The 20,142-nt window shown below is 41.6% G+C and overlaps 2 long non-coding RNA genes across 4 annotated transcripts; both read right to left on the bottom strand.

Moving 5' to 3' along the window:
• Nucleotides 1–346: 346 nt before the first annotated feature.
• Nucleotides 347–1,403, bottom strand: LOC308396209. The gene is made up of 4 exons (XR_013971534.1): nucleotides 1,292–1,403; nucleotides 860–1,114; nucleotides 512–748; nucleotides 347–364 (listed from the first exon to the last, which is right to left on the bottom strand). It is a non-coding gene; the product is annotated as an uncharacterized lncRNA (long non-coding RNA).
• Nucleotides 1,404–4,522: 3,119 nt separating this feature from the next.
• Nucleotides 4,523–20,142, bottom strand: LOC308396208. Of its 3 annotated transcripts, none has more exons than XR_013971531.1 (5): nucleotides 19,927–20,142; nucleotides 6,878–7,195; nucleotides 6,364–6,774; nucleotides 5,389–5,546; nucleotides 4,523–4,930 (listed from the first exon to the last, which is right to left on the bottom strand). It is a non-coding gene; the product is annotated as an uncharacterized lncRNA (long non-coding RNA). The 3 variants fall into 3 exon arrangements; XR_013971532.1 differs by having other exon boundaries at nucleotides 6,878–6,932; XR_013971533.1 differs by lacking the exon at nucleotides 19,927–20,142 and adding an exon at nucleotides 7,753–12,424.

Genomic DNA, 20,142 nt, shown 5'->3' with positions numbered 1-20,142 from the left:
CTCCCTAGCATGGCCCAAACCCTGTCAATCCTTGCTTCCTGAAGAAGATCTTCCCTGCCAAGCACCTGGTACTCCACTAATTCTTCCCTAAGTCTATTCAGGCCCAACCGCAGCTGCAGCAGACTTTTCCCTAGCTCTATGACTGCACATGAAAATGAGCAAATTAAGCACAAGTGAGCTGGAGATATAATTGCTTGCTCTATTATTATACTCTGTAACTTCTGAAGTTGATTATTAAACAACTACCACCATCAATTAAAAAAGGGGATGTACCTGAGTTTGGAGAAAATTGATGCCGTGACGCTGGATCCAACACGGTCAGGCTTTGGAGGATGATGTTGTCGAGGGGGGATGCAGTCATCATCTTTGTGGTCACAGATACAAAGAAGTCTCTCACTGCTTTGTGACACATGATCGGATCAATGATTACAGGCATTGTATGATGGATTATCAGTCAGTTAGCTCTTAGGAGGTAAGCTTATTTGGACAACACAATAATCATAATGCTTACTGGATCATCATTGGGACAGAAGAGTAAAGTTCATCCATGTTGTCCTCCAAGAGGCTTTGTGCAGCTACTGCAAGAAAGAGTTCTTTGCCTGGCAACTGTAGGCTGGCATCCATGAACTTGATGTCCTTCAGTGGGACGTCAGCAATAAGGCTGGCAGTGAGAAATCTTCCCATCAATCTTCTCACCAGGCCGGTCATCTCCCTCCTTGGGTAGCCTATGGACCATCACTCCTTCAGCCTAGAAACACAAGACGGATTATCAGTTTTGAAAAATTATGAGAACAGCTTTATTTATTATCACAATTATTAAAGTTTATCTTTTGCTGGGCTGGCTGAGCTGAAACATAACCTTGAACTCTGCCAGTGGCTTCAGAACCTGGAAGAAGAACTTTGTCTTCTTGCTGGTTAAATGCTCTGCCAGCATCTTCACCTAACCAGGCTTCTCCACATCCTCATACTGGCCTGCAGTGCATCCCACTGGTTGAGCACCCGCTTTATGCAAGTCAGCAAGCTGAGCCACCTGGTTGCACAGTATTGGAGTATCTTCAGAGTCTCTGAGTCAGTGAACTGCACAAACTCTTTGAAGATTTCAGCATGTTTGGCACTAAAGTTGAGAAAGGTCAAATAAAAATACATAAATAAAATACAATCAGGAAAGAAATTGTTAAGTAATGAAAAGCCAGGAAGCTAAAAATGATATCCAATAACAGTCAAATTGTGGAACAGAGGCTCTCTTTTAACTTATGTTCAAGTGTAACATGTAGCATATCAATATGCTTACCTGATGTCAAAGAGCATAAATGCTGCTGATGTGATCAACAGGCTGGCCTAGAGCCCTAATGCCACATCCTGTGGCCAGCTGGACTTCGTCACCTCCTTCTGAGTTTTCAAAGAGAAAACCCTGGCCAATATCACAAATTCCTTTAAATAAAATAATATTTATTTAGAGAGCAATTTTCACTGACGACAGCCACAAATTACTTTATAAGAGAAGCGTGAATACAAAATACATACTTTATCAGACCAAAGGGTTGGTTTTGGCACAGTTTAACCCTCACGTCATACTTTAAAAAACTTACGTTCGTCACCCTGGGGACCGTTTTCTGCCACGCCCGAAAAATGCTATAAAAAGATTATATATTCATATTTTTTTCCACTTTAAATTAGCCAGTCTTTTAAAACTACTTCTCCCTGAAATATTCATGTAAAGTTTTAATTATATTTCGGGGGTTTTAACCCTTTTAAATCGCAGTTTAATTACATGAGCGCACCGTTTTTTTAGCCCCCCAAAACAAAACGAAATATTAAAAAAACAACAACATTTGAAGTAATATTTGATTGTTATTATAATTAGGCCTTTAGATGTACTAAAGATTGGCACCAACCTTCATTTCGATCGCCTTTTATTTTTTTTGCAGGAGCAGAAAATGGTCTCCAGGCGGCCAATGTTGCTCCTCTAAGCCGAAAGAAGTGTCTTTCCCCGGCATAAGTCGCGACGATCACCGGGGCATGTTGCGTCGGACCCCTTTTTCCAACACACACGTCCGGTACTACGTCACAACAAATACGTCATTTCCTGTTGATTAAAAAAAAATGCACCCTCAAACGGTTCTAGGGGCTGAAAATGGTCCCGCCCGATCAGCGGGCGAAGGCGCTGCTGCACGCCGGAAATGAGGCTTCGTTTCCCGCAGGTCTGTTTAAGCAGCCCGCTGTTTTCCAGCCCGGGGTCAAATGTGGAGCAAGGGCGCCACCCGGTGGACAAATAAAAAAATTACAACTCTAAGGCCACTACTGCAAACGGAAACGGAAGCATTACCGATCACGATCGATTTGACCGTAATTTTTTTGCCGTGAAAAATAGCGTTTATAATGGGTTTCAATGGGGCACAAAACGGTCCCTAGGGTGTCAAGTGTGAGTATTTTTGCTGCTAAGCCGTGTTAGGCTGATGTAAGAAAATCAGACTGAAATTTTGAATTTTTTACAAAAACGAAACCGGGTGGCAAGTTTGGCTATATTACACCCAACACAGCGGAAATGGCTTTTATACGAATAAAAAAAGTGGCAGAAAAAGAGCCCAGTATGACGTGATTAAACAGTTCATAAAAAGCTCAGGGTTTTAAGTGTTATATGTAACAAATCTCTTCTTTAAAACTCAGTTTATTTGTCATATTTTCTCTCTCAGGTCTGAATGTCCACAGCATGCTGAAACATGAAGCCATCGTCCTCGCTTTGGAAACATTTCTGTAGGATAAGCTGCACTGGCACGATGAGCGTTACACGCCTCTCCACCCGTTGAAACTACCCTACTCTGACTTTCCTTAAACAGTGACCTGTAACATATTAACTGAGTTAAGTGAGTCATTAATAAATAACTCAAATGATAACAAACTGAAAAGTTTTCTTAGTCACTGATGTTTAGAGAGGCCACACTCATTATGGTTCACAGGAGTTCAGGAGTGAGCGATGAAAGTGATGCTACATCAGAGTCTGTCTCTGGACTGGTTGTTTGAGTTCAGCAGGAGGTGGGGAACCCACAGCTACCAGTGGCGCCGCTTGGTTGGTGGGAGGATCATACTTCAGGTTCAGTATTATAGTTACATTCTTCCTGGTCAGTTTTTTAAAGTTCTGGTACAGAAAGAGAACTAAGACAGCCACACCATCACCTGTGGCTGACCACACACCATTAATGATTTGACTTCTCAGTGTTGACAAAATATTTCCGGTGGCAACATAACTAGAAGCCAAAAGTTCACTTTTGAAAATTCAAGACTAAAGTTCCACATTATGAAAAGTTACTCCAAAAAGTCTACAAAGGTTTTCTTTTTGTCTACCAAAGTACATTTTTGTAACTTCATGTGTCGAAATAGCAAATAAAGAGATTAAGGAAAGATTTACAGTCAGAATTACCAGAGTTAGCAGGGCTACCGTAGTTCAGCTTATGGACTTTAATAAGGACAGATAAGAATGGTGAGAGTTTACATGCTGTAACTTTAATGATGCTTGAAAATAATCCAGGAACTGCACTGAGCCTGTCCAGTCAGCACAGTCTGTGTAATATGTGAATAATAATACATTTGACTTCTCCTCCCTTTTCCAATTAAAAGTTGCCAGTAGGGTTGTTGGACTTTGGGACCATGGAGCTGTGGTTTAAAAAATTCGTACACAGTGTAATTACTGTATTTGGACAAAATAACCATTAACTGTAGTTTAAAAGTAGGTTCACGTCAGGGCCAGTGGGGTTAGGAGTAAATTGGATTTAGTCACTGTCTGTGGCAAATAAATTCAATTTACCACCAGAAAAAGCCACAAATGGCAGTAATACTTTAAAACGCCTAATGACCAAAATCAGGTAACTTAGGTGCACCTGCTTAACTGCTCATTAACACGTTAAGTGGGTCACTTGCCTGCGTGCAAGAAAGCAACAAGTTTTAATGGTGACCATCAGGAAAACCAACACACCCACACTTAAAATAGGGTACACAGATTTATTTTTCCTCCAAGGCAGCAGCAGCAGACTAGCAGCAGAAGACAGTTCTGTCCTGCAATCCAAGGCCATGGTCAAAATTACTGGTCTCGTCAGCCTTGTGTTGTTAGGGAGTGGGTTTCTACACCAGATCCTACAACTAAAACCTCTGCCCCTCTTAGTCTTGGGCAATCGTGGTTCAAGAGTTGGCAGTTTGTCTTGTAATTGGAAAGTTGCCGGTTCGAGCCCCGGCTCGGCCGTTGTGTCCTTGGGCAAGACACTTCACCCGCTGCCTACTGGTGGTCGTCAGAGGGCCCGGTGGCGCCAGTGTCCGGCAGCCTCGCCTCTGTCAGTGCGCCCCAGGATGGCTACGATGTAGCTTGGCATCACCAGTGTGTGAATGGGTGGATGACTGAATGTGTAAAACACTTTGGGGTCCTTAGGGACTAGTAAAGCGCTATACAAATACAGGCCATTTACCATTTTTTGTACAATTTCCTCTCATTGGTTACCTCCTCCTCCTTTTCTGTGTTTTGCCAGTTGTCAAACAACGATGTGGTCCATTACCGCCACCAACTGGCTCGGAGTGTGAACCAGAATTCACTCATACCAAAGAATCAAAAAAATAAAAGTACTATTGCAGTACTCCATAATAGCAACGACTGACCTGAGGCTGTTGCTGTATCTCTAGATTATCCACCACTAACTAAAAGTTTCCGTTGCATACACATTCATGTAGACACACAAGGGGCTGACAAAAATCATCTAATGCGTCTCTTCATGGGGGGATATGTGGAAGAGAAAATAACTGACAACTGCACAACACTGTTTCAGCAAAACATGACTTTATTTGATTCCGTTTCACTTCTGACTCTGACTTGGATGTGGACGCCCTCAGAGAATGAAGGCGGCGCCTCATGGCGATCTGTTCCTGGCGCTTCTCCTTGGCCTCCTGTCTACAAGAACAAATGCGTGTCAGTCAAACAGCTCCCACATGTCCAACTTTGTCTCCTTAACATTTCACCATTAGGTGCTCCTTGAAGGTTTTCAACCCATAATCGGCCGAATGCCATTACAGCTATATCATGCAAGGCAACTCAGAACTACACTGCTGAAAAACACAGTCCGGTACTTTAAATTTCAAGTGACTCACGATTAAATCACAACTTAAAAGTATATTTAAGGTCAGGAAATTAATTACAATATGTTGTTAGACACAATGCACTTGATGTAATACAGCCGCTCCAACACTCGTGGAAATATCACACCTGCCAGAAATGTATTTGTCACATTATCTTCATTGATCTGAACCACTAGAAATAAATGTAGTGTTCAGCTACACGACAAAAGCAGACTAGTGTGATCTTTGATTCTCAGCAGCTGGATAAGAATAAAGGCCTAGATTAACACATACCTTCATCCTCTTGGCCAGCAGCTTGGTGTACTCCGAGGCCTCCTCCTTGATCTTCTGGGTGCACTGTCTCTTGAGAGCCATGCGGTGGCGCTTGCGCTGCAGCGCATGAGGAGTCACCAGTCTCTGGATGTTGGCAGCCTTAGTTCTGGGCTTCTCACCTACCAAAGCGAGAGGATTGAAAGAGTCAATACTGACACAGTTCAAGGTCAAGTGCGGTAATGAGGAAGAAGCTTAATGTTCTCACTTTCTGTACACACAACTCGTGCTGTACTACCTCAAAGGAAGCACATTGCTTACTTTCCAATTCTACAAAAACAGTAACTTTGATCTCTCTGCAGTTGGATCATCATAACTTTTTCAACAGCACAATGACCCCAAACACACCTATGTGTGGCCAAGGAAAGTGATGGTGTGCTGCGTCAGATGGCCTGGCCTCTACAGTCACCTGACCTAAACCCAATCCAGACGATTTTGGAAGAAATGGACGCAGAGTGAAGGCAAAAGGGCCAACAAGTGCTCAGCGTCTCTGCGAACTCCTTCAAGACTGTTGGAAAACCATTTCAGGTGACGACCTCATGAAGCTCATTGAGAGAACGCCAAGAGTGTGCAAAGCAGTGATCAAAGCAAAGGGTGGCTATTTTGAAGACTATACAATAAACATTATTTGAGTTATTTCACACTTTCTTTGTTTACTACATAATACTATATGTGTTCATTCAAAGTTTTGATTCTTTCAGATACAATCTACAATGTAAATCGTCATGAAGAAGAAAACCATTAAATTAGAAGGCGAGTCCAAACACACTCACTCTCTGATATATAAGATATAAGAACACACACACACACACACACACACACACACACACACACACACACACACACACACACACACACACACTATGACTATTAGGAAATATTCTTTGGTACTGACACAAGATGAAATATGAGAGAAATATGTAAGATGTACAGGATCACCTGACAAAGCTGTTCTGCACAGTCCTGCAGCAGATTCTCTCTGGACCTGCTGCCTTCTTTTCCTTCGTCCTTCTGGGCTGTCGATGTGGGGTTGGGCTGGGCCGGTGCGAGGGATCCCCCCCCCCCCCCAGGTGGGATAGTGGGGGTGGTTGGGGGCAGAAATGAAAATCCATGTGAGAGATTATCTAAAGTTTGTTTGGACTGGGGTGGGGTGAGGGATGGGGCTAGCTCTGTGCTTGCCCCCCGGGGGACAAGAGACAGTACAACTGATCAGTTGAGAAGTCAGTTTACCTGATCAGTTGTGCTGTGGGTTGGGGCTGGGCGGGGGTGAGGGATGGGGTTTACTTTGTTGTGTTGCCCCCTGAGGAGGGGGGGATTGCTTACAGGCACAATGCCCTGCGTTAGCTGCTCCTGAAAAAAATACATTAAAAGAAAAAACAAAACAAAAACATAAGTACTTCCAACAAACATTGCTGCCCAGGGTAATGAAACTGACGGTGTAATAACTTCATACCTCATCCCACACATATCCAGATCTTCCACCGCAATGGGCGCCAGTCCACCGCCAACTAAAAAACGATATACACAACTATAAAAAACTATATACAGATGTGGTGTGGGGGAAAAGGGGAGTCAGGCCGGGGAAGCAGGTTTCTGAGTCACTCAGTGTAACGAGAGGAGACAGGGTTCAGATTCAGCTTACTCGCTTGAGACTTGAGAATACATCACTGTAGAAAATTCATGTGAGAGATTATCTAGAGTTTGTAGCAAGAAAAATCTTCATATTGGTGTTGTGGTTTATCCACGATGTGCTTTTGGTCAGGCTTGGCGTCTGCTTCCCCCACAAAGAAAGAAAAACAGAAAAAGAAGATATTACATCTTCAACAGTTATTAACAGAAGAAAATGTGAAGGCTAATTTCAATAAACTACTGAATTCAAATCAGTTTTATTATTATCATATATCTATAATATAGCACCAAATCACAACAACAAAACCAGTTAAACCAAATCCAGTTAATCTAGAACACTGGCAGCCTCGCCTCTGTCAGTGCAGCTACAATGTGACGTGCCATCACCAGTGTGTGAATGGGTGGATGACTGAATGTAGTGTAAAGCGCTTTGGGGTCCAGAGGGACTAAGTAAAGCGCTATACAAATACAGGCCGTCTACCATAAAAACACACTCGTGAATTATCGTTAGCAAGATGCCAAATTTAGCAAGAGACTAGCATACTTCTTTAGCAAGCACGTGGTCTCAACTCACCAAGATAAGCTATGGGCGGGAACACAGCAAGGTGCTCCGTTAACTTAACACATTAAAGTTTTCAAATCAGCTTTTGAACAGTGCAAACACTGGTTTATAACACTTTTTTCTGCATTAAAACTCACCAAAACGATGGATAGTTCAGCTCATTTGCTTTCAAAATGTGAAAGACCTAGCTAATGCGTGATGGTGGTCCTATGCTTGGAAGGTGGGACTAATATTGCTTCTAAACAAATGAAATTATCAACACCAAATGTGATCCTCTCTCTAACTTTAGAGAGAAAATCACATTTCCTCTTTTCAAAATAATTGTTTTTTCAAAATAAAAGAGTGAGAATGCATTTGTACAAAAAAAAAAAAAGCAGAAAGAAAGAAATAAGAAAAGGCGTTTTCTCTACTTGTTTACACTAACATCTGGATTGATTTACTAACTCAGCCTGACAGTATGTCAAAATAGATTTTGGCACAACTGTTTGCAAGTTTGGCTTTTTTGTTTGTTTGTTTCAAATTTCTTTCTGAGTACAGCATGCAGTGAAATGCTTGCATCTGAGCAGACAGGTTGCAGGCTGCAAGACGTTTTTATAGATGATGTACCCCAGGTAACGCGTTACTGTAATCCGATTACTTTTTTCAAGTAACGAGTAATGTAAGGGATTGTATTGTTTCTTTATGTTGTTGTGGGTTCTTAAGAATGACACCATTACTTGAAGAGAAGGTATTTTATCGAACTGCGGTTCACATGTAAACAAAGCTTCGCCATCACAGTCTAGTCAGAGGTAACTCCCTCTGGCTCTCTAGCTCCCCCTACAGTCTAGGAGTATTAACAACATAAAACATGATACTAGGCAAATAAGGATTTGCTGTTATCATTACAGGGATTACTATTGCAAAACAGGTAATTATACTGTTACTTTCTTGTAAGCGCGCTGCGTTAGTGCAACTGATTTTTTTCTTGTTTAAAACAAACACCACTCACGCCTCACAGATGTAAAGCTGCCTGCGTAAAGATGAAAGTGACTTCGTACAGCCACGATTTGCAGGCGCTGTGCAAGAGGTTCGGGAGCAGAAGTCCCATTGTACTACTGCATGAACACGCTTTTCACACATGGTTGCTGTACGCATAAAGCTGGCTGTAGCTTTTTAGCTCACAGCCCGACACATACCAACAACAGCATAGATGGCACAGGCGTCAAGGCGGCGAGGCGTGAATGCGGGTGCCGCTCAGGTGCGTCCGCCTCCTCTGCAGCGGCGCTGCACACCACGCCCCGCCACACACATTAACCAGGTAAAATACATATTTAGGCAGAATTTTGCAAATATCTATTTTTCATTTTTCAGCACATAGTGCTTTTTTATTTTTTTAAAAGTCAGATCAAGGCTCCAAAAGCCCAAAGGAGATATAAGGGCTCACAACAGTTTTTGTTTGCTACATGGATCATTTTAGTTCAGCTGGGTGTCTTTCCTTTTGTTAGTTCAAAATGTGTTAATTACATGAATAAAATGTAATTTTCTCTGTAGCACTTCATGGATTTCATAAACAACACACCTTAGTTGTTCACACAAAGCATAAAGGTAAAAAAACCAAACAAACAGTATATACAGTGTTATCTTCATTTTAGATGTCAAAAAGTATTTGTGGCTCCCAGTGTTTTCTTTTGCATGCATGGAAACCGGGTCCAAATGGCTCTTTGGGTCTTAAAGGTTGCTGACCCCTGCCCTGGATTGAAACAGGGGTCAAATGTTTCCTGGTCTTCCTAAAGTCCACGATCAGTTCATTGGTCTTTGCCACGTTGAGCTGAAGATGATTCTGCTCACACCACGTGACAAAGGAGTTGACCACAGCCCGGTACTCTTTCTCATCATCCAACCACTGCAGAGTCATCAGAAAACTTCTGAAGATGGCAGGTCTCTGTGCAGTGGCTAAAGTCTGTGGTGTACAGGGAAAGGACAGAGGATGGTCCCTTGTGGTGCCCTTGTGTTGCTAATTACCTTGTCAGACACACACTGTGGAAGACGCACATATTGTGGTCTCCCTGTCAGGTAATCAACAATCCAGGACACCAGAGAAGCATCCACCTGCATCGCTGTTAACTTCATCATCATTCATCACATTACGAGCATATGTACTTTTAGTTTTAGTTCACACTGACCGTGTAATACTCAGCAACCAGTATGTGTTTTACTCTGTCATTGTTCACACGAATTTAATACAAAAATAAAATACATTCTGTAACAAAGACCATCACCCAGTTTAAGGTTACGCCACAACTGACCTAAATTTACAGTATTGGTAATTACCAAAATCATTTTCTACGGTCCTGTAAAGGTTAATCCACCAGTATGCACAAATTCTTTAATGAAAATGATAATATCAGTGATAAAATACAATTATTGTTGTTGCCCATGAAGCTTCATTTTTACTGTTTTACAAATAAAGGGGGTAAATAAAGGATTTTTTTTTTTTGGTTAAGAGGCCAAATTATATTTAGTTGCATTCCTGAACAGAAAATCTATTTTTAGTGGTCGAATGTTAAGTTTAATTAATTTCTGTTTCTTCAGAGAAATCCAGTGTGTCGGCCCAAACTCCTATAAAAATATTAATTCAACCATTTTAGCAGCACACTGAACAATGTGTACAAGAGTAAAAACATCCAGAATGATTGTGATTCAGATCAGTACAGTATCAGTGGTGTTAAAGTGTTTTTTTGTGTCACCTGCAGTGAAAGGGGCACTAGTTCACTGATTCCACTTGTTTTGGGGTTTATTGGTTCAAATTAAAGCTAAATTAGCTGAATTGTATTTTGCTTTGTATGTAAGTAAAAGAGCTGCATCAGTGTGGCAGACTGTTAAAATAAGAAATACGGTACTGTAGTTAGAAATAGTCCACCTGTCAGCTGATCATACAGCTCATCTTTCTCTGTGTGCTAATCTGGGCTTTTTATGGCCCCTATGTAAGAAACAGTTTGAAAAACTACAAAGGGATATGCTTTTAAGATGATCCATGGTGATAGATCAACAATGTAAAACGTCAGACTTTAAGAAGAAAACAGGCCCAGTTTGTGAACCCAAAATTCAGTTAAATATAATCCTTCTCTGGGTGGAATCCAGAAATGGAAATCCAGCTCACCTGCTCACCTCCCGTTCCTGTCCTCTCGGATTGGGTGATTCCTTTGCAATCAATCATCAGAATACTCCCCTGCAGCTTCCACTGGCATTCCCACCCTCCCAGTGACCCTCCTCATATGCCTCCTCACCATGTCCAAGTAAAAGCTCACTCTCTCTTCTATGAACTCAAAAATACACTATATGGCCAAAAGTATTCACTCTTCTGCCTTCACATACACATGTATTTGAGTGAAATCCCATTCTTAATCCACAAGGTTTGTTGTGATGTCAGCCCACCATTTGTAGAACAGCTTTAACTCCTCTGGGGACTTTTCACAAGGTTTAGGAGTGTTTATGGGAGTTTGTGAGGTCAGACTCTGATCTTGGATGAGAAGTCTAATTTCATTTTCTACTTCCACAGCAAACCCACTCATCCATATCTTTTTGAACCTAGTTTTGTGCTGGTGCACAGTTATATTGGAGCAGGAAGAGTCCATCCCAAAACTCATCCGTTGTCTGAATTTTCCTGATATGATGATTTTACATTTCCTACCATTTCATGGCTGAGTTGTTGTTGTTTCCAATCACTTGCAGTTTGTTATAATTCCACAAACAGCTGACTGTGGAATATTTAGTAGTTGGGAAATTTCACGACTGGACTTATGAAATTATGGAATATGAGCTTTGATTGAATGAATTAAATGTGAGATAAAAAACCTTGTGGCTGCGAACCCGTTTTATCAGCTACACTGTACACAGTTTTTATGTCAATAAAATGCAAGCCGTACGAAACAGATGCTCGACATACAGTAAGCAACAACAACAAAACTCCCTGGACTTGCACGGTTCTCATTTATTACTCTTATTTCCAAGAAAACATCAAAGTGAGGTGGAAATATATCACGGCACAATGCTGGAACATTCTTTCACAGACACGTTTGAAATCCTGCAGCTGGAAACACATTCATAAACATATGAAGACATTAAATGGATATCAAATTATTACTTAAAGACACAGACAAAAACAGCCACCAAAACAGATTATGGACAGGGCCATAACACCCCCCTTCCCAAGACCAAACATCTCCCCTATAGATGTTTGGCACTCAGGAGTTCAGAAAACCACGCGACAGCGCATCTGCCATTACATTCTCTGTCCCTTTTTTGTGATGGATCTCCAGATTGAAATCCTGCACTAAGAGGGACCATCTCATAAGCCTTTGGTTAGAATTTTGCATCCTAGTCAAAAACATGAGGGGGTTGTAATCGGTGTAAACAATGACAGGTGCTGAACTAGAACCGACATAGACCTCGAAATGCTGTAGAGCAAGCAACAGAGAAAGAGCTTCCTTTTCAATGGTACTGTATTTCTGTTGGTGGGAGTTGAATATTTTTGAAAAGTAACCATTTGGGTGATCAACACCCTGCCTATCCTCCTGCAACAGCACCGCACCTGCACCATCGGCGCTGGCATCCACCTTGAGTTTAAACGGATGTGTGAAAGCAGGAGCGGCAAGCAGGGCCGGCCCGTGGCATAGGCCGTATAGGCAAATGCTAAGGGCGCCGGCCATCAGGGGGCGCCACGCCAGTGCCACAAATGTTTGGGGAAAAAAAAAAAAAGAAAAAAAGTTGGTACTATTATTTCTAAATACAAAAAATAATCCCACGTTAATTAAAATGCAAAGTAAAGCTTATTTAATAGAAATATTATTTGTTACAACATTACGCCCCCCCTCCCCGCACGGTGCGCCCCCTCCCTTCCCGTATCATGGTTCCTTTTGGACGTCACCACAACAAAAAAATCAACACAAGATGTCAAAGCGGCCAAAACTGTCAGGTGCCCAGGGAAGAAAAAAGAGAGAAGAAGAGGAGGAGAAACGAGAAAAAGACAGAGGTAGGTAACGTTAGCCTACATGAAATTGTCTGAATGTGATAGTAACCTAAATTTTTAGCATTAAGCTAATGTTACATGATTCGCTAATTGCTAATCAATAAATAGCTAGTTAACTGTTTTAACGTCAGTTAATATTGTGGAGGGGGCTAAATTGTTATGGAAAATAATAATGTAACGTTAGGTAATTACAGTACTCCCACCTTTCCCACCATTCCTCATTTGTATTCATCTTTTAAGCAGGTGTTTTTTGTTTACATTGTTATTGCCTTCTGGTTAGCTAACGTTTACCCTGCAGGTAATAGTCACTTTTCCACCCCTGTATATATTATAGTTGTAAGCCTAGTTGTTAAAGTGCACATCATTAATGTTAATTAAGCAATATCACATGAGAGGGAATGCTGTTTTTTAATATGAGCACTGCTGTGATTCGGTCAAAGATAATCATAACATAACATTCTCATATGATATTATACTGTTACTTTGCATTCTGCTATTCAGCATTTCACTGTAATGATGACAATAAATTGAATCTAATCTAATTTGCATATCAGTTAAGATCATACATATATCTCTTTGGTTTCTCATTTATATTATATCATTTCATTTTATTCCTGGAATCATATGTTTTTATTATTAGACTTTAATACTCAGTGGTGTCACATACTCCTCTCTTCAGATGCACTGTTGAAGTTTCTAAATCCCACCCCTGGGCCATCTACCACATCTACCGCTGCTGCCTCCACTTCAGCAGCACAACCCACCAGTGATGCAGCATCAGCAGCACAACCCAGCCATGATGCAGCAGCATCAAGCGGTCTTCCTGTTGCCTCCACCTCAGCAGCACAACCCACCAGTTTTGCAGCAGCATCAAGTGGTGTTCCTGTTGCCTTATTTATATTGTATTTTTAATTTATTTTATCCAACTTGTTGACACGTTTTATTGTATTTATGTATGTAAAATTTATTGTATTTCATATATTCATTTTTTATTTTTTGTATTCATTTATTTATTCATATATTTTTTTATCTTGTTAATTATTCTGATAGTGAATTTGCTTTCTTTAAGTAAAAAAAAAAGGTCAAAGAAAAAGCTATTCGGTTTCTTGTGAGTACATACACTACACTGCCGATGTAGGGGGGCGCCACCTAAAATCTTGCCTAGGGCGCCAGATTGGTTAGGGCCGGGCCTGGCGGAAAGTACTGGTGTGCTGCAGAGGAGAGCTTTGAGAGACTCAAAAGCATTCTGGCATGTGGGGGACCATACGAATGGTTTTGACACACTTGTGAGACTGGTGAGAGGTGCAACTACATCTGCAAAATTCTTACAGAAGCCACGATAATAGCCGGCCATTCCAAGGAACCGGCGAAGTTCACGTCTAGTGCGAGGCACAGGGAAATCTAGGACAGCCTGGATTTTAGCCAAAAGGGGGCGCACCTGTCCCTGACCCACCTGCTTCCCTAGATAAGTCACAGTGGCCTTACCAAAGTCACATTTGGCAAGATTTAGGGTAAGGGATGCCTCTTTTAATCTTTCAAAAATCTCCGTGAGTGTTTCAAGGTGTTCTGACCAAGTCTGTGAATAGGCTACAATGTCGTCCAAGTACACTTCACAGTTTGTGACACCACCTAAGACAATGTGCATAAGGTGTTGGAATGTGGCAGGGGCATTTCGAAGGCCAAAAGGCATGACGGTGGATTGGAGGAAGTGATCAGGAGTGACGAAAGCAGAAATTTCAGATGCACGCGGAGTGAGGGGAACTTGCCAATAACCCTTTAATAAATCCAGTTTGGTGACAAACTTTGTGGAGCCAACCCTATCAACACAATCTTCCATGCGGGGAAGAGGGTAGGAGTCGGGTTTGGTCACACTGTTCACTTTTCGAAAATCAGTACAAAAACGTGGGGTCTTCCTTCGGCACAAGAAGGCATGGGGAACTCCAGGCACTCGAACTAGGGACAGCTAGCCCATTTTCCAGCAAGTAGGAAACTTCTTGCTGAAAAAGAGCACATTGTAAGTGAAGGACTTTGCTCAGCTAAGAGAATTGGTCCTGCTGGAAGAATTCAAAACGTGTCTTCCAGAGAATGTTGTTGTATATATCAATGAGCAAAAGGTGGATTCGTTGTCTAAAGCTGTTATTCTAGCAGATGAGTTTGTGTTGACCCATCGCGTCACGTTTTCAGCTATGCGCCGTGAATGGGCCCCGTTGTCTAAACCTGCAAGGAGTTTGAGGGTTTCTCCTAAGCGTCAAACGCGCCCTGATCAGGTTCCCATGACTGTCCAAGAATGCTTTTATTGCCATGATACTGGCCATCTCATTGCCAATTGTCCGTCGCTCCGTCGCAAAGAGCAAACTCACACATGGAAAAAGCCAAAAAGTGTTGGTTTTGTTCAGTCGGTTTCTACTCCTAATCCCGTCAGGGATGAACCAGGAAATGACAGTCTTGACAGCAGTTACCGACCTTTCATTTCACAAGGGTTCGCCTCACTGACTGGAATAGAGGGGGATCGCGTGCCGATTGTAATTTTGCGCGACACTGGGGCTGCCCAGTGGAAAAGCGCATTGCCTTTTTCAAGTAACTCGTTTTGTGGTGCTGATGCTCTCGTGTGGGGAGTGAAAATGAGTGTGTTACGAGCGCCGCTGCATAGAGTCTTCCTACAGTCACCTCTCGTTTCGGGCCCGGTAACAGTTGGGGTGCGCGCTCGCTTGCCCGTGCAGGGGGTTACTATGATTCTGGGGAATGATCTAGCCAATGGAAAAGTTTTCCCGATCCCTGAAGTAATTGAAAACCCCGTCGATGATTTTGTTTTTGTTTCTGAGCCTGCTGCTGACAGTCTGCCCTCTGTTTTTCCTGCCTGTATTGTCACACGCGCCCACAAGCGCAAATATAGTGATGTTGAGTTGTCTGACTTTTTTCTATGTTCTGAAGCTGTTCCTGAGACTGCTCAACTGCCTGTGGAAAAAGCTGAAAAATGTGTGTCTGATGAAATGCTACCCGCTACACCTGACCTGTCTTTTGAGGTAAACAAAACAGATTTTATTCATGCGCAACAGAGTGACCCGACTTTGGCCAAATGTTTACTCGCCGCAAATTCCAGCGATCAGAATCCCCGTGTCTACAGCATTGAAAATGATGTGTTAATGCGCAAATGGCATCCTCCCTCATCTAGTGATCTTGGCTGGAATGTATTTCAACAAGTGGTTGTACCGCAAAAATTCCGACCCCAAGTACTCAGCCTCGCACATGACAGTTTCTCTGGACATTTAGGAATTAGGAAAACTTACCATCGTATTCTGCGTCACTTTTTCTGGCCAGGTTTGAAGTCTAAAGTGACCAAGTATTGCCGTTTTTGCCACGTTTGCCAGGTCAGTGGAAAACCCAACCAGGTTATTCCTCCCACTCCATTGCATCCAATCCTGGCTTTAGGGGGACCATTTGAGCACATAATCATCGATTGTGTAGGTCCGCTTCCAAAAACAAAGTCAGGACATCAGTACATCTTGACTTTGATGTGCACCGCCACACGCTTCCCCGAGGCTATTCCGTTACGCACTATCAAAGTCAAAGCCATTGTCAGAGCATTAGTAAACTTTTTCTCCACTTTCGGTTTGCCTAAATCAGTTCAAATGGACCAAGGGTCTAACTTCATGTCCAAGATTTTCGCTCAGGTCTTAAAATCGCTATCCATCAAGCATCAAAAATCCAGTGCATATCACCCCGAATCACAGGGTGCGCTTGAGCGTTTCCACCAAACCTTAAAAGCCATGATTAAAAGACATTTAACCAATCCTGTTAAATGTCTGGCTGGGCTAACGTTTGGGATCTGAATGGCAGCAGGAGCCTCCGCCCCTGGCGTCATCCGTCCACTGGCAGCTTGTGGAATGGTTGCAGCAGCTTCTGCTCCCGCATCCACCACCAAACCTCCAGTCGCCTCAACCGGCCGAGGTTTCGACTTTGCAAATACCCCCTTATCCACCAGCTGTGCTGTCAGGCACTGCTTAATTTCTGCCTTTTTAGCATGTAAAGGCACACTAACATTAAACAATTCTGCCACCAACAACAAATCTGCCTTTGTGCATCGATCCAACTTATCCATGATGGGTTGCAGTGCAAAACCATCCACGTCAAAAGTCATTGTGACTAGATCACCCCCAACACTACAAGAAAACTGCCAACCAAAAACTGCAGACAACCCACAAAATACAATGAGCAAAAAGAATGGCAAAAGAAAAGAGCGGACGAGCCCCCACTTTATGTTACGCCCCAGTCTAGGGGTACAGGAACGCAACATAAGTTTGAAAAGATTGCCCCGCCCTGGTCCCCAAAACCATACACAGAGGGAAAACCAATTTCTTAGTGAATGGTGGTTTATTTCTCTACACTGCAAAATGAAGCTCCGGGGTGAACAAAGGCCAAAATAACAAACAAAACAAGCTAAGTCAGGAGGAGGTGCTATCTAAAACCCTATGTGAAATCAAACATCAAACAAAAGACAAGCACTACACCTAACTCCCTAACTGAAATAAACAGGAGAAAACAGTGCAAGGGAAAACAATAAGGCAGCTCACCCCTTCTGTTCCAGTGCTATTTACAATGTGCTATTTACAATGAAGACTAATGTACACACTATATACAGAACTCAGACAGTCGCAAAAGTCACAGGCACAAATGTCTCAGGTTTTGGAGGCCAGGGTCAGGTCTGCTGCTGCTGTCAGTGGCTGCCCCGGGACAACTGCTGGTGATGGATTTTGCAAAATGATACAATTGTAGGTTTTTATGAAAAATCAGTAATTTCCTGGACGCCGCAGGTCCAAATTCTGGGTTATGGATTTTTCTCTTTTTATTTATTCATTTATTTATTGTGACCAAACGTTTCTATAGACTCAACATTACTTTTAAGAAGGTTGCAATGGAAACAACATGTATTTGTGGCAACTACATATAATCTGTGAACATGGAAACAACTTTATCCCAGAAGGCTGATTCTGATCTGGACGAAGCGTTTTCACTGGGAGAAATGTTTCGTCGCTCATCCAAGTGACTTCTTCAGTCTCAGCTGACTGCAGGTTTCCCCAACCTTATAAACAGTCAGTGTAGTGACTAACGCGTTATTAAGGAACCCGTTATAGTAACTACGTTATTATTGTGGTAACGAGCACGGTAACTAGTTATTATGCCAAAATCAGGAACACATTTATCGTTACTGGGATTTAGATAGGGTCGTTATTCGTTACTTCGTGTGCTGCGTTCGACTTACCTCGGAAATCGGACCATGAACCTGGGAATGTCTCACTCGAGTAAACGGCGTTCTGGTTAGTCGGGATTCCAATATGGCAACGCCCTCGAAAACGGTTGTTTTGCTAGCCCTCTATAAAAACAAATTACTTCTAAACACATATGCAGCTCATCTGCAGTCTGGCGTTACCTACATCTTCCTACCACTTAATCTACCATCATACGTGTGGGACTAATAAAGGTTATCTTATCTTATCTTATCTTATATTTTATTTATCTAGCTATATTATTTTAGTACTTATCATTTAATTTATTTCTCTTTGTGAGGCTGAAAATACTTTTTGCAGTTCAGCTTACAGTTTACACAGAATGGACAAACCTCACTGTGTTCATGTTGAATCATTTTTGCACTATTTTGATACCTACAGCTCCTAAATGGTCTGAGCAAGGGTGTAGATTTGGTTTTGGCATTGGTGGGGACGGATGATTCAACCACCGAACCCTGCCCTGTTTCTTTTTTTTTTTTTTTTTTTTCTTTTTTGTCTTTGCTTCTTGATTAAAAAAAAAAAAAAAAAGGAGAAATATACGTGCCTACATGTGCTATTCTGCATGCTTTTAAACCATTTAAAATTACAATTCATAGTTTTATATGTGAATTATATAACGTTAAATTACTATTAAACAAATGACTGACTAAACTATTTTAAGGCTTTAGTTTACTTCCACATTCCATATAAATCAGGTATCACACAAAAATAAAATGGCTTCAAATACAGTCATGACAATAAAAGAATATGGCTTTAAGGACTTAACAACATTACTTCAGTTATAGTACACCAACATCTCTGATACATTAGCACTAAGGGAATACTGAATGTCCATAAAACTACTCATCTAAGATTACCACAAAGTAAAAGATCTCTCAGCAAAATTATGCAACATTTTAGGCACTATTGCCCCGATCAAATCAGTGAGCTGAGATTTTTTTATTCTAAACATGAACTACTGTTACAGCTACTGGTGTCCCACACAACAACTCAATGTCCACTATGTGAAGGAGCCAAACACATGCCTTCTCCTCTCGTTAACTGAGATGAACTGCTGGCATATTGGTTTTACATCTATACTGTCCAGTCTCTCCTGGTGGACATACAGCAGCATTGTTTAATCTCATTTGAGTCATTGTTAACCTTAGCCATCTTTTTAGTTTTCTGAGATCACTGAAGCTTCTTTCAGCCTCAGTACATGCGTTTTATCCTCAGATTAAAATTATTATTCTGTGCTTGATGTGCCTCACCTTTGGCCCTGGCTCCTCCCCTCTGACTGCACTAGGACATATTGCCACCTGATAAAATAACACATTGATTCGTGCCATATAAAAAGTGAGACATGTCAATTCAGATTCTTTGTCAAATATACACTAATGAATCAATTTACATCAACAGCCTAACAATTGTTATGATAATAAATACTAGTTAATCTATAGCACCAAATCATCAGTCAGTCACCTGTGACCTCGCCTCTTCACCTCTGTCCGAGCTACAACATGGCAGAGCTACATGACAATAAGAATAAAATGTGGAGCTGCTTCAGTGTTTCTGTCACTTTGTGCAGATCTTGACTCATCAGTAATGTTTGTAGGGTGAGTGCATTTTTTAAAACAATTTGTGAAAACTGCACTACAAGGTGGAATATTTGCAAAATCATGACTACCTCATGATATTTTGTCTCAAAAATTAACCCTATGAATATGTCAGTGCCATTAGGATGAAATTATTGTGTCACCAACATTTTAACGTTAGACATACAATTTTAACAGCCTCTGTAAACTAATATCCTGGCTTGCTCGAGGCTGCCGTTTTCTCTGACATTTTCAATCAAAATTAGAAATGCTACTCTGAGACTGAGCTAACTAATAGTCCTGCATGTTGTGCAGTTAGTTTACAAAACACGCTATTCATGGTTACATACAATTTTAGACTGATGCGGGCCAAAGCCTAGCATAGCCTGTAACGTTATTGTGACGGACACATTTTATGAGTGAACTTGGCTTTAAGTGACTTACAGGTTTCTTTGAAAAATACTTTCTTATATCCAGGTTCTTCCTTGTTGCTGCCATCCTCCTCGTCTCCTTGCAACATCAGTAATGTTTGTAGGGTGAGTGCATTTTTAAAACAATTTGTGCAAACTGCACTACAAGGTGGAATATTTGCAAAATCATGACTACCTCATGATATTTTGTCTCAAAAATTAACCCTCCTCTCCTCCTTGCAGCGCAGGC

The sequence above is a fragment of the Rhamphochromis sp. 'chilingali' genome (assembly GCF_963969265.1).
Source record: "Rhamphochromis sp. 'chilingali' genome assembly, chromosome: 4".
Lineage (NCBI taxonomy): Eukaryota > Metazoa > Chordata > Actinopteri > Cichliformes > Cichlidae > Rhamphochromis > Rhamphochromis sp. 'chilingali'.
This window is presented reverse-complemented; position numbering and strand designations above follow the sequence as displayed.